This window comes from Schistocerca americana, chromosome X, assembly GCF_021461395.2.
Source record: "Schistocerca americana isolate TAMUIC-IGC-003095 chromosome X, iqSchAmer2.1, whole genome shotgun sequence".
Taxonomy (NCBI): Eukaryota; Metazoa; Arthropoda; class Insecta; order Orthoptera; family Acrididae; genus Schistocerca; species Schistocerca americana.
This window is the reverse complement of record NC_060130.1, coordinates 635,446,637-635,459,877: the sequence shown is the minus strand read 5'-3', so window position 1 is coordinate 635,459,877 and position 13,241 is coordinate 635,446,637.

Sequence of the window (13,241 nt, the reverse complement as noted above, 5' to 3'; positions counted from 1 at the left end):
GTACGGGAAGGTGTCGTCGTTGAGTGACTGCAGAAGGATACAAGCTCACCTAGATCAAATTTCTATCAAGTGTAATGAATTGCAACTTCCTCTAAATGGAGAAAAATTTAAATTAATTCAGACGAGTGCCAAAAAGTCTCTATAATTTTCGAATACAGCATTAGCAATATACTGGTTGCACAGTCACGTCAGTTAAATATCTAGACGTAAAGTTGCAAAGCGATATGAAATCGAACGAGCACATAAGCACGATATTAGGGAAGGTGGATACTCGACTTCGGTCAGTTGGGAGAATGTTAGGAAAGAGAAAGGAGACTGCCTATAGAACACTGGTGCGTCCTGTTCTTGCGCTCTGCTAGAGTGTTTGGGATCCCTAAAAGGTCGAATTCAGTATCGGGCTGCTAAATTTGTTACCAGTAGGATCGATCACCAAGCGAGTATTATGGAGATGCTTCGGGAACTCAAATGGGAATCCCTGGAGGGAAGTTGGTGTTCCTATCGCTGAACACTATCGAGACAATTTAGAGAACCGGAATTTGAATCTGACTGCAGACAATTCTAGTTTTCTCGTAAGAACCACGGAGATAAGATAAATTAGGGTTCGTGCTGATGCATATAGATATCTGTTTTCTCCTCGCTCTATTAGCGAGTGGAATGGGAAAGAAAATGATAGTACCGGTACACGCACCATACGGTGGTTTGGGGAGTATTTATATTGCAGATGTAGATGTGAAATTACGATGGTCACTCGCAAATGCAATCGTAGCCGGGCCATGCAGCCGCTGAGGTAAACTGCTTCGTTCCCGAGCCGTGTGACATTAAGACGGTATCTCCTTATTACTTCCTTGATTCAGCGTATAGCTTTTCTTCGCAGACTGAGCATTGTCTTCCGGTAGAGTATGCTCTCTATTGCATCCAGGCTCTTTTATCTTTATCGATCTTTATGAACTCCTCATTTGGACTTGCTGCTCTTGTATGTGCCGTATTTACAATTAAAATCAGTGGATATAAGATTAGCCTGTAATACTCATATAAAACACTTTTTCGTGAGACCCAGACATGTTTTAGCACGCCTGTGCCATCATAAGTGGGGTTCCTTTATTAGAATCTGTGAAATGTGGACGTATTTTGAGTGACAGCTAGTGAAGAAAACTAGGCCTAATGAACACTGTTTTGTTTTATGTTAACTGAATCTTCCGTTGGCTCCTGGTAGATCAACACTAAAATAAATGAAAAGCGTTAGTTTGTTTTTGTTCATTTATTGTAATGATTTGTTTGTTTTTGTCATAGCATCAATTTTACATTGTGCACCTCTGCAGGACCATTTGCACAGTATCATGCACTGATAGCGTGTAATCTACAGCCATACAATGAAAATGTTAATTTTGTTGGCGAGTTAACACATCGCTTTATGTTTAAATGAAATTATGCTGTGCCAACATATTTCGCTGATATATTTGCTGCTACTTACATTTTGCTTTGGCAGATCCTTTTTCTTTTGCGTTCCATGCGTTAGTGAGAACCACACGCAAGTGCTACACATATTTTGCAGAATTTTGTTCTAACTAATACTTTTCACTTCGCTAAAACACGGCGTAAATGTTGTAATTGTGTGTCCTATCCCATTCGGCGTCACTCGTTCGCAAACTCGGCGTCAAACACTTCTCAATAAGTCGTGGGAACGCAAAAGAAAAGGATCTTCCAAAGCAAAAACGTAAGTAGCAGCACATATACGCATGAAATATCCTGGCACAAGGTAATTAAGTTTAAACATAAAGTGATATGTTAACTTGCCAAACAAATTCACATTAACGTCAATTGTTTACAGATGACACGCCGTCTGTGCAGAAGTGTATGTTCTAAAATTAAGGTAATGACAAAAACAAAATAAAACTGTTCCTTAGGCCTAATTTTCTTAGATTAGTTATCACTCAAATTATGTTCACATTCGACAGATTTTATTAAAGAAAACCCACTGATGATGGCTCAGAGGTGCTGAAACATGTGTGCGTATCACGAAAAAATACCGTTTTGCGGAAGAGATGGGTCTCACATCCAATAATTTTATGAATTCCATTATTGGTGTAATTTTTGGTCCTTCCTTTTTGAAATTATACCCGTTTCAAATAATTTACTGTCGACTATTATTACAGCAGAGTTGTCCTATCTCCTTCCACCCTTACTCTTTCATCACTTCGGATGTACCTCATTGTGATCACTCACACAGGGTCGAATAACGTCTGTAGGAGAAAGTGAACCTGATGCTTTAGGCACGGTAGGCTCGAACTAGGTTGGCGGGCGCTTGTTTCCAAGTCATACTGCTCGTGACACAATTCTTTATTATCACAATACGTACCACTGGTAGTGATGTTACTGATAGGGCATGTTATTATCTTTGAAAAATCGCTAAAACGTTTTTTACTATCTTTGCCGTATATCCTTGTAATACACATAGTCCTGTTAATGCTGTCAGTTGGTGTGAAAAAATGAAATAGTGAACACAGTGGGTCTGTTGATTAGAACGTAATACATTGCAGATGACGACACTGGCGGCAGTACATCTTGGTTTTCGACATTTTCTGGCATTTTACTACAACTGAGAAGTCTTTGCATAGGTACTATGAGTCAAATGGGGTTAAATGGCTGACTGTCTTTTTTGCATGTATCAAGTTCTTAACATCCACCACCTAAATTCGACCTATAATTTTATTCATATCTGGCAGATATAAATCTAGAAGCAGATGTATCTTAAATGTGTTCAACTTGGAAAAGAATGATCATTATACATAACATATGCAAAGGTTCGTTTTTTGTGTTAACATTAGCAATGAGTTAACTCGTTTTACTATGACAATAAACTGATTTTCATGTTAGGATTAACTCTGTATCGTCTGCGTTTTATCCAAGTTCTCATGATGACCTTCTCAATCGATAGGGGTAGGACAGTAAAGAGATAAACTCAACAACTGTCAGTGTGTTTTCCAAAATGACTTCGATAAAACGCATTTAAACTTCGTGTTGTCCTAGATAGAGCCGCAACGGTTCATACAGCAAGCTCAGATTGTTTCCTAGTGGTCATACAGACCTGCTAGCTGCTACGGAGGGAGGCGCTGTCGCAACTGCCCAGCTGGACACTGGGCGTGTCTTCACGCTTTTACAGAATGCAGTCGCGGAGGACAGCAGACGCCATTCCGCTGATTGGCTGCTGACATCAGGTGAGACGTGCTTCGCACACTGACCTCTCGCAATCTGTGTAACAGGCTCGTCTCGTTTTTTCTCTTTCCTTTTTAATGCACTCACTACGTAACCGAGCCATTTTCGATGCTTTATAGACGACTTTCACAGAAATGTCTTCTATCAACTATACGCGTGTAACAAAAAGGTGCGGCCATACTACCAGGAAAGGGAAGGAAGATAGGGTTTAGCGTCCCGACGACAACGATATCATAGAGGGAATACGCATTCGGGTTGGGCAGGAATTGGGTCGTGTTCACTTTGAAGCAACCAGCCCTGCATTTGCCTTAATCGACTAATTCTGGAGGTCCGGGTAGGAATTTCACTCTGAGTCCTCAAAAATACGATTCCCGTGTTTTAATACCGCCCTACAGCGTCGGTGCTGCACTGTGACACATTTCTCACACAGAAAGAAAATACACTCCTGGAAATGGAAAAAAGAACACATTGACACCGGTGTGTCAGACCCACCATACTTGCTCCGGACACTGCGAGAGGGCTGTACAAGCAATGATCACACGCACGGCACAGCGGACACACCAGGAACCGCGGTGTTGGCCGTCGAATGGCGCTAGCTGCGCAGCATTTGTGCACCGCCGCCGTCAGTGTCAGCCAGTTTGCCGTGGCATACGGAGCTCAATCGCAGTCTTTAACACTGGTAGCATGCCGCGACAGCGTGGACGTGAACCGTATGTGCAGTTGACGGACTTTGAGCGAGGGCGTATAGTGGGCATGCGGGAAGCCGGGTGGACGTACCGCCGAATTGCTCAACACTTGGGGCGCGAGGTCTCCACAGTACATCGATGTTGTCGCCAGTGGTCGGCGGAAGGTGCACGTGCCCGTCGACCTGGGACCGGACCGCAGCGACGCACGGATGCACGCCAAGACCGTAGGATCCTACGCAGTGCCGTAGGGGACCGCACCGCCACTTCCCAGCAAATTAGGGACACTGTTGCTCCTGGGGTATCGGCGAGGACCATTCGCAACCGTCTCCATGAAGCTGGGCTACGGTCCCGCACACCGTTAGGCCGTCTTCCGCTCACGCCCCAACATCGTGCAGCCCGCCTCCAGTGGTGTCGCGACAGGCGTGAATGGAGGGACGAATGGAGACGTGTCGTCTTCAGCGATGAGAGTCGCTTCTGCCTTGATGCCAATGATGGTCGTATGCGTGTTTGGCGCCATGCAGGTGAGCGCCACAATCAGGACTGCATACGACCGAGGCACACAGGGCCAACACCCGGCATAATGGTGTGGGGAGCGATCTCCTACACTGGCCGTACACCACTGGTGATCGTCGAGGGGACACTGAATAGTGCACGGCACATCCAAACCGTCATCGAACCCATCGTTCTACCATTCCTAGACTGGCAAGGGAACTTGCTGTTCCAACAGGACAATGCACGTCCGCATGTATCCCATGCCACCCAACGTGCTCTAGAAGGTGTAAGTCAACTACCCTGGCCAGCAAGATCTCCGGATCTGTCCCCCATTGAGCATGTTTGTGACTGGATGTAGCGTCGTCTCACGCGGTCTGCACGTCCAGCACGAACGCTGGTCCAACTGAGGCGCCAGGTGGAAATGACATGGCAAGCCGTTCCACAGGACTACATCCAGCATCTCTACGATCGTCTCCATGGGAGAATAGCAGCCTGCATTGCTGCGAAAGGTGGATATACACTGTACTAGTGCCGACATTGTACATGCTCTGTTGCCTGTGTCTATGTGCCTGTGGTTCTGTCAGTGTGATCGTGTGATGTATCTGACCCCAGGAATGTGTCAATAAAGTTTCCCCTTCCTGGGACAATGAATTCACGGTGTTCTTATTTCAGTTTCCAGGAGTGTATCTTACACGGATACACGTATAGAAAATATTCATTTCCGTGTTAGAACTCATTTTCTACAGCTCTTCACGGTATATTGATATGGGAAACAAAGGAACAGATCGTAGCAACACACCACATGAAATTCTTTCATTGCTGACATGTTGAAAATTCCCTCTAGCATCATTGATACGTGCATCAATCCGCCGCAGCATTGAATCTTGTATGCGCATTGTTACCCTGGATTGTGGTGTATACTTTCACCGTCTTCCACAATACAGGCACAAACACTATCTGCATCCTGTATCGTGGTTGGGTACGCAAGAGCTTTCAGATGTCCTAACCAACAAAAAGTCTGGTTTGTTTGGGCAAGCAGAACTTGGAGACTAGGGAATTCGTCCACCTCTTCCAATCCATCTATCACGGAGCTTGATATTTAGTTTGGCACCAAGACAGAAATAAGGAAAACTACATCGTCAATTAAGCACGAATTTCGTCACATTGATAAAGGCATGTCTTCCAGCTGCTCAAATAGAACATTCTCTACAGGAGCTTTGTAAGTTATTAGTGTTACATGTGTTTAGTATTGTTACCAGGTCTGGTAGGGTATATAATGGGCACGAACGGAGTTAGATGTTGACTACAGCGTTATCAGCACCTGGAAGAGACTGAAAGGGCTTCATTGTATGTCTCCATTTGGCGAGCTGGTCGGATTGTGCCTTATCAAAATTTATGGGGCATTTGGATGCGACAGTGGCTCGATGTTGGACTGCAAGGGAACGTGAGGGAAGGCAAACTTGTCCTCAAGGTTCCAGCAACCATGTCTGACCACCACAAGGTAGGATCGCGGCATTGTGCACCAAGCACATCGCAACCCGTTCACATCTCCGCTTGCTATCCGTGAACAAGTAATGGACTCCTTGCAACACCCTTTCTCATCCCATCCATACGTAAAAACTTGTGGTAAGTTCCTAAGGGACCAAACTGCTGAGGTCATCGGTCCCTAGGTTTAAACACTACTTAATCTAACTTAAACTAACTTACCCTAAGGACAACACACTCACCCATGCCCCAGGGAGGACTCGAACCTGCGATGGGGGGAGCCACGCGGACTGTGGCAAGGCGCATCAGAGCGCGGGGCTTCCTCGCGCGGCCAATCCATATGTGTTGCTGCTCACGTGGCATTATCGTAGAGCCATTTGTCAAAGAACAATGCTTATCCACGCGTTGAACTTGTCTCTATGAGCTGCCTGCACGATGTTAAGGTTCTCCTGTGGCCAGCAGGATCCCCAGAATCCGTCCCCAGTAATATATGTATTGGACCAGTTCACACGTCAGCTCCGTCTCACTGTCAGTATCCAGGATACCAAACACCAATTACAAGAGTTGTGGGACAGTTGACCTGAATCAATGTACGCATCCAGGGCAGACGGAGTGCAAAGTCATTCTGATAACTGGGCTCATAACTGCCAAGTTCTTTGTATATTTGACTCGTTTTTGTAATTATTGAAAGAACCTCACATACTCGCCCAACCTTGAAGTTTCGTTTCGCTTCCTGCTGAAATTCTGGCCGCTTCACATATTTTTATCAGGTACAATATTTACATCTTCTGCATGTGACGAATATGTCCCGAATCTTTGCCTTTGCGTTTGAGTTATACACGGCCATGCATCTGAGGGAGGTGCATAACAAAGCCAGGGCCCCCAGTGACAAAGATTCGACGCACTGACAGTTGCCGCTGACGTATTTCTACGCTGCATGTGATCATAAATATGCGGACATCAACCATTATTAACCGTAAAGTAGGCCAGGAGATGCGTCCTCAACCGAAAGAGGTCAGTGAAACAGACGTATAGATTTTTCTGTTCAGCTCACAGGCTACCAACACGCCGACAGGCTTGGATACCCCTCATTTACAAAATGTGGAAGGAGGTAACACTGATCTCAGCGTTTTTTTGGCTCGATCTGCTTATCTTATGTGACGTAAAATCTTACGGTCAAAGAATATTCAGTACTTTTCTGAGCGCTCGGTCCTGAAGGTTGTTGTCATTGTGGCTTTAAAAGTGATTGCAAGCTGTTTAGTAAATTATCGGCTATAGTTGTTGTGAGTGCAGTAAGAATAACGCACGATTAAATCTGTGAATCACTTAGGGGTATATTGGCAGTAACAACGCCTCCAAACCGGCTAGAATCGGAGTGGAACTGAGATTGGATAGCAAATACGTGTACGTCATTCCATGCTGCTTCATCTCTATGCTGAATTTCATCAGTTGTGGCTGGCGATTGGTATCGTGTTAGTCTCTCGGCAGCCTAAGGCCATTGGATGTCAGTAAACGTGATTTCTGGGAAACGTCCTGGCCAGGATAACACCAGAACAACTTCAGTTTCGATGTAGGTCGGAATAACACGGGCAACACGCTGTGTTGCTTTGTCTTCGTGAAAGATTTCCTTACGGAGGCATAGGAGACAACGTACACCCGCAGACCTTAACACATCAAAATCGCCGGTTATGTTAACCAGAGGTGATCGTGTCCTGTATCCAACGGCAACCGGTACCATCGTTCTGAGTAAGCTCACAAGACAAAGAATTAGTCACTCCTAGAGGTATCATTATAAGCATCATTTAATAACTTGTAATTCCGCTCCCGGATTTGGGAACCGTCTCGATTAGGTTAGGAAGAGAGTCCACGAGGTTGCGCAGGTACATCGTATCCAGATTAACCCACTCGTTGAAGATTTGTTCTCGCAGTTCCGCTATATTTAATGGATACTGATGTCGGAGTTTCATCCACTGTTCCAGTATGTCCCACAGATTTTCTATGGGGTTCAAGTCAGATGTTTTGCAGACCAGTTGAGATGTAATAGGGTGGGCGGGAGAGTGTTCAGAAAACCAGTCACATATTCTTCCAGCCCGATGAACTTCGGTGTTGTCGTCTTTATGTTCTTGTGTGAGCAATGCCCTCTTGCGAGATAACCAACTCCAAATATTTATACCATGTAGTTCTCATCGCACTGTTGTCTCGCTGATATGTGGGGATGGAACTTCATTCACTGCCTGCAGCAGTTTCTGTCTGGTTTGGAAGCGATTCTGATTCACAAGCCATGAAATGTGTCTCCTGTCCCTCGCAGTCAGGATCTTTTTCCAACCACAATTCTGACGTCGTGTTTCGTGGCCATGTGTCTTATACCGCTGTTGTAGACGTTGAACAGTCCGCCGTGAAACACCAACAAATCCAGCAACTTCACACACCGAATGGCCATGGGCACTGCCAAACATGATTGTCCCTTTTTGTCACTCTGTCACATACTTACATTTACTCATGTTTACGTAAAAACATCCGCTTGAAACATAAATATGTCAGTGATCGTTACTGCCGTATGCTCACGCAGGGTCAGTGACCGCATGTTTGAGCACGTGACTCGATCGCTGCGCCATCTGGAGAGTCTTAACGATTCATTTGTACGTGCACACTAGAGTGCCCAACTTTCTGTCCGTGGAGCTTATAACGATGATGAATAATATCTGGTTACAATAGTTCTCGTCGGAGCCTCCACACACGGATACATACATCGTGATGCTGTACGCAAAAGCAAACTCGCTTGGAATGGCGACGTGTTGACACTCTCTTGCTCACTACTGTCTGCGCGTCTTTTTCTGCAGCCGTGCGAAGCGAAGCCGCAGTAATAGCCACCGTGCTGACAGGCTGTGGTAGTCCATACGTCGTCATATTTTCTGTGGTGATACTTGTCTTGCAGCAAACGCATTTATTGCTCAAGGTACGTGATGCGGCTGCAGAAACTGCACGCCCGACCGAACACAATGTCTCTCCATTCGGGAGGTAGTCGCATTGCGTTCGTAGTGTTACACCTCGCCAACTCACCGATTCTACTCACAAATGGAACCCAATCAAGGTGAAGCCATTCTGTGTGGCCTCCGAAGCGTCTGACTCGATCTTACTCGCGGGTGTGAACCAAGCAGTCACTTTGACTACTTGGTAACCGAGGCTAATTATGAAGATGAACATGAGCAGGAAGGGCGATACCGTAATCGTACCTATGGTAAGACGCCAAATTCGGCTCCTTAATTGAGACATATTCGGCATTTAAGATTTACAAAGCAACTGGAAACGAATATTAAGCACTAAAACCATGAGGGAAGGGTGCATTAGTGTTCAATATCAAATTTACGTGTTATCAAACATCTAATAACCAATCGAATTCTTCTCGTGTTTTCAGCCGGATCAAACTGCCGTCTGTACGCAATATTTGAGCGGTCAGCGTGGCAGCCATCATCAGGCGAGAAAAGCCAAGCCGCTTTCGCCGATAACTGATTCAAATCGTAAACGACGGAACCTTTATATGCAGCAAAAATACAAAAACGCATAGGCTGAGGTAATACGCAACGTTGCTGCTGCCCCCTGGAGCAAGAAGAATTTCAAAGCCTCCATGGTGAATACTGCCAAAAAACGATATATCGTTAAAAATTAATTCTCATAAGCACCCGATTCAGATGCCGTTGTTTCCTCATATCTGATAAAACAGGATTCCAAGTTTACTTAGCAGTATCAATTATCACGGTTAATGATATTATCTCTTCGTCTGATTTTGACAAATTCTTTTAAAACACAACCCCAGTAACGCGAGGCGTTTTCAACCACTCGTGTCTCATTGTATGGCATCCCACGTACCCCTGTAAGACAGGGCTCAGCTACTGCAGATTTGTCAGATTGTAATAACCGCATATGGCGATGATGTTCAACACATCTGTCACTGACGGTACAAATAGTTCAGCCAATGTATATTTTACCGCACTCACGTGGTATTTTGTTAACGCCAGGCTTCCTCAAACCTAAATCGTCCTTGACAGTGGCAAGAAGTGCTCTAATCATAGCTGGCGGACGGAATGCACATCTGGTTTCATACTTTTCCTAAACTCTACCTATCTTGACAGACAGAACTAAAAGTATCTTCAGTTGGTTTAGTAGATGATCCAAACTCAAATTCACGTCAAATCTGTTTGTCAGTATAGCGGTCATGATTGAACACCTTAAGATGCTGCAACTCTTGTGCTAAACTCTCAGCATCCGAGATAGTATACGCTCTTTTGACCAAGGTCCTCAGGATTCCTGTACGTTGAAACGGTGGATGAAAGCTGATAGCGTGTAAATACCTATCAGCATGTGTCGGTTTCCTATAAACTGTATCCAAGAGTTCCGTCATCTCTTTTATAAACCAGTACATCCAAAAAGGGTAACATCCCCTCGTTTTTAGCCTCCATCGTGAATTTGATGTTAGGTTGAAGACAGCTAAAATGGTCTAATAACTGGTACAAAGAATCTATTCCATGTGGCGAAACCAAGAAACATACCAACATACCTAAAAAAAAAGCAGGTTTACAAAAAAATTTCTAGGCATTATCATCAAAGTCCTCCATAAAAATATTAGCGACTATGGGGTATATGTATTTCCACTGCATATAAAGGTTCCGTCGTTCAGGGTTTGAATCCGTTATCGGCGAGAGCGGCTTATCCTTTCTCACCTGATGATGGCGGCCAGGTGGACCGCGGAAATATTGTGCGCAGATGGCAGTTTGAGCCGGATGAAGACCCGACGAGAAGTTGACCTATTAATACACTGGGAATGTTTACATAGTCACATCAATTAACTAATCGTTATTTTACTATTGTTTCACACACCACAGTCGATGTATTTCTCGACGTTGTCATGAGATGGCGCATAATGTGTACTTGAACACTTCAGTAGCATACTTTTCAGGTTGTAGATGGTGTTATTGTAGTTAACATCAGTTTAGCTTCGTTTGTGGAGGGAGACAGACGCGTTTTTTGTCGCTGGAGTTTATTAAACTCCTCCACAGAAGTGGTTCTTTCTGTTTTCAGAAATATGGTAAGTTGTAATTGTAATACGTATTGTGTTATACATATACTATGAATTGATTATTTATAACGAAGTTGTTCAGTAAGTAGTTTTCAACGTTAATATTGCAACGCCACTGGCTGAAGACGTTACATGTCACAACTTAATAGTCACTGGATAAATAGCTTGCTGTGGGCAATGTAGGACCTAATTTTTCAGTATGGCTTGCTGAATCAATAGGAACTGGTCGTACGCTTTTAAGCGCAAGTCGTTGTAGAAAAGTCAGTCCAGAAGCCTCTTTATTGGTATCGACAATAGTGACAAAACAAGAAATAACCAATAAACAAAAAATTGAAATGAAATGTAAATATATGAGAAAGATTTCTTAGGATAATAGTGTCGTCTACAACAGTTTCTTTAGAATTTTAACCAGAAGTTTACATTAATAAGCACACATATACAGATGAATGGTGGCCTCAAATCAAGTTAATAAACTAACTGCTTAATGTTCAAAGTATAGTTACTTGCTGTAAGCATAACATGCACAGTGCAGAATATGTGCTTAAAGCCGCACATTAATTGACGAAGAATGAGCAGCAAAATCTTAACAGTTCGACAACACAAAATTCTATGAGCATTCAAAGTGAAATCTGAAGTTCATTACCGTCACGATTAATGCAACTAATAGAAAGAGATTGTCATACATTACAAATAATAATGCAACAAAATCAATTAAGTTCACTGCTGCTTGCAAACAACTTCGGTGGCTATAAAGTTCACGCGACCAGTAAGTATCAACCTCTAAAGTGACTTGAAATTCGTTAAGTTCTAACCGAACTAAAATTTCCAAAATATTTTTAAGTGTTGAACTCAAGATCACAAAAAATAATGTCAGTCCCACTAATACAATATGAAGTCTTCTCTCTGGAGTTTAATTCCTACTCCAAATTTTTCTTAGGTTCCTTTGTTGCTTGCTTAATATGTAGATTGAATATCATGGGGGATAGGCCACAACTCTGCTCACTCTCTTCTCAACCATTGCTTCCCTTTCATGCCCCCCCCCCCCCCAACTCTTGTAACTGCCATCTGGTTTCTGTACAAGTAGCAAGTAGCATCTCGCTCACTGTATTTTACCCCTGCCGCCTTCAGAATTTCGGAGACAGTATTCCAGTCAACATTGTGCAAAGCTCTTTTCCAAGTCTACAAATGTTATAAACGTAGGTTTCCCTTTCCTTAACCTTTCTCCTAAGATAAGTGGTAAGTTCAGTATTGCCTCGTGTGTTCCTACATTTCTTCCGAATCCAAACTGATCATTTTCGAGATCGGCTTTTACCAGTTCATCCATTCTTCTGTAAAGAATTCATGTTAGTATTTTGCAGCCATGACTTATTAAACTGATAGCTCGGCAGCATTCACTTCTGCCAACACCTGCTTCCTTTTGAACTGCAGTTATTACATTCTGCTTGAAGCCGAGGGTATTTCGTCCGTTTCATACACCTTGCGCATCAGGTGTAAGAGTTTTATCATGGCTGCCCTCCCCCTCCCCCCCCCCCTCCCCAAGGCTATCATTAGCTCTGACGGAATATCGTCTACCTCTTGGGCCTTGTTTCCAATTAAGTCTTTCAGTGTTCTGTCAAAATCTTCTCGCCATATCGTGTCCCCATCTACGTCCTCTTCCATTTCAGTAATACTGCCTTCAAGCTTATTTCCCTTGTACAGACCCTCTATATACTCCTTCGACCTTTCGGCTTTCCTTCCTTCCATTCATTAGATACTGGCTTTCCATCGGAGCTCTTGATATTCATTCAGATGGTTATCTTTTCTCGTAAGGCCTCTTTAGTTTTCCTGTAGGCGGTATATCTTCGCCCTAGTGAAATATGCTTCTAAATCCTTACATATGTCCTCTAGCCATTCCTGCTTAGTCATTTTGTACTTCCTGTCAATCTCATATTTTAGACTTTTCTATTCACGTTTGACTGCTGCACTCGCTGCATTTTTATACTTCTGGTCAAGTGAATACGGGGTTATAAATTCAAAATAAAATAGAGACAATGCAGAAGTAGGTTTAATAATGAACAAGAAAATAGGCATGCGGGTAAGCTACTATGAACACCATACTGAACGCATTTTTGTGGCCAAGATAGACGCAAAGTCAACATCCAATACAGTACACACAAGTTTAATGCCAACTATATCCGTATACGGTGAAGAGATTGAAGAAATATATAACGAGATAAAAGAAATTAGTCAAACAGTTAAGCGAGATGAAAATTGTGAAGGGGGACTGGAATTCGATAGTCGGAAAAGGAAGA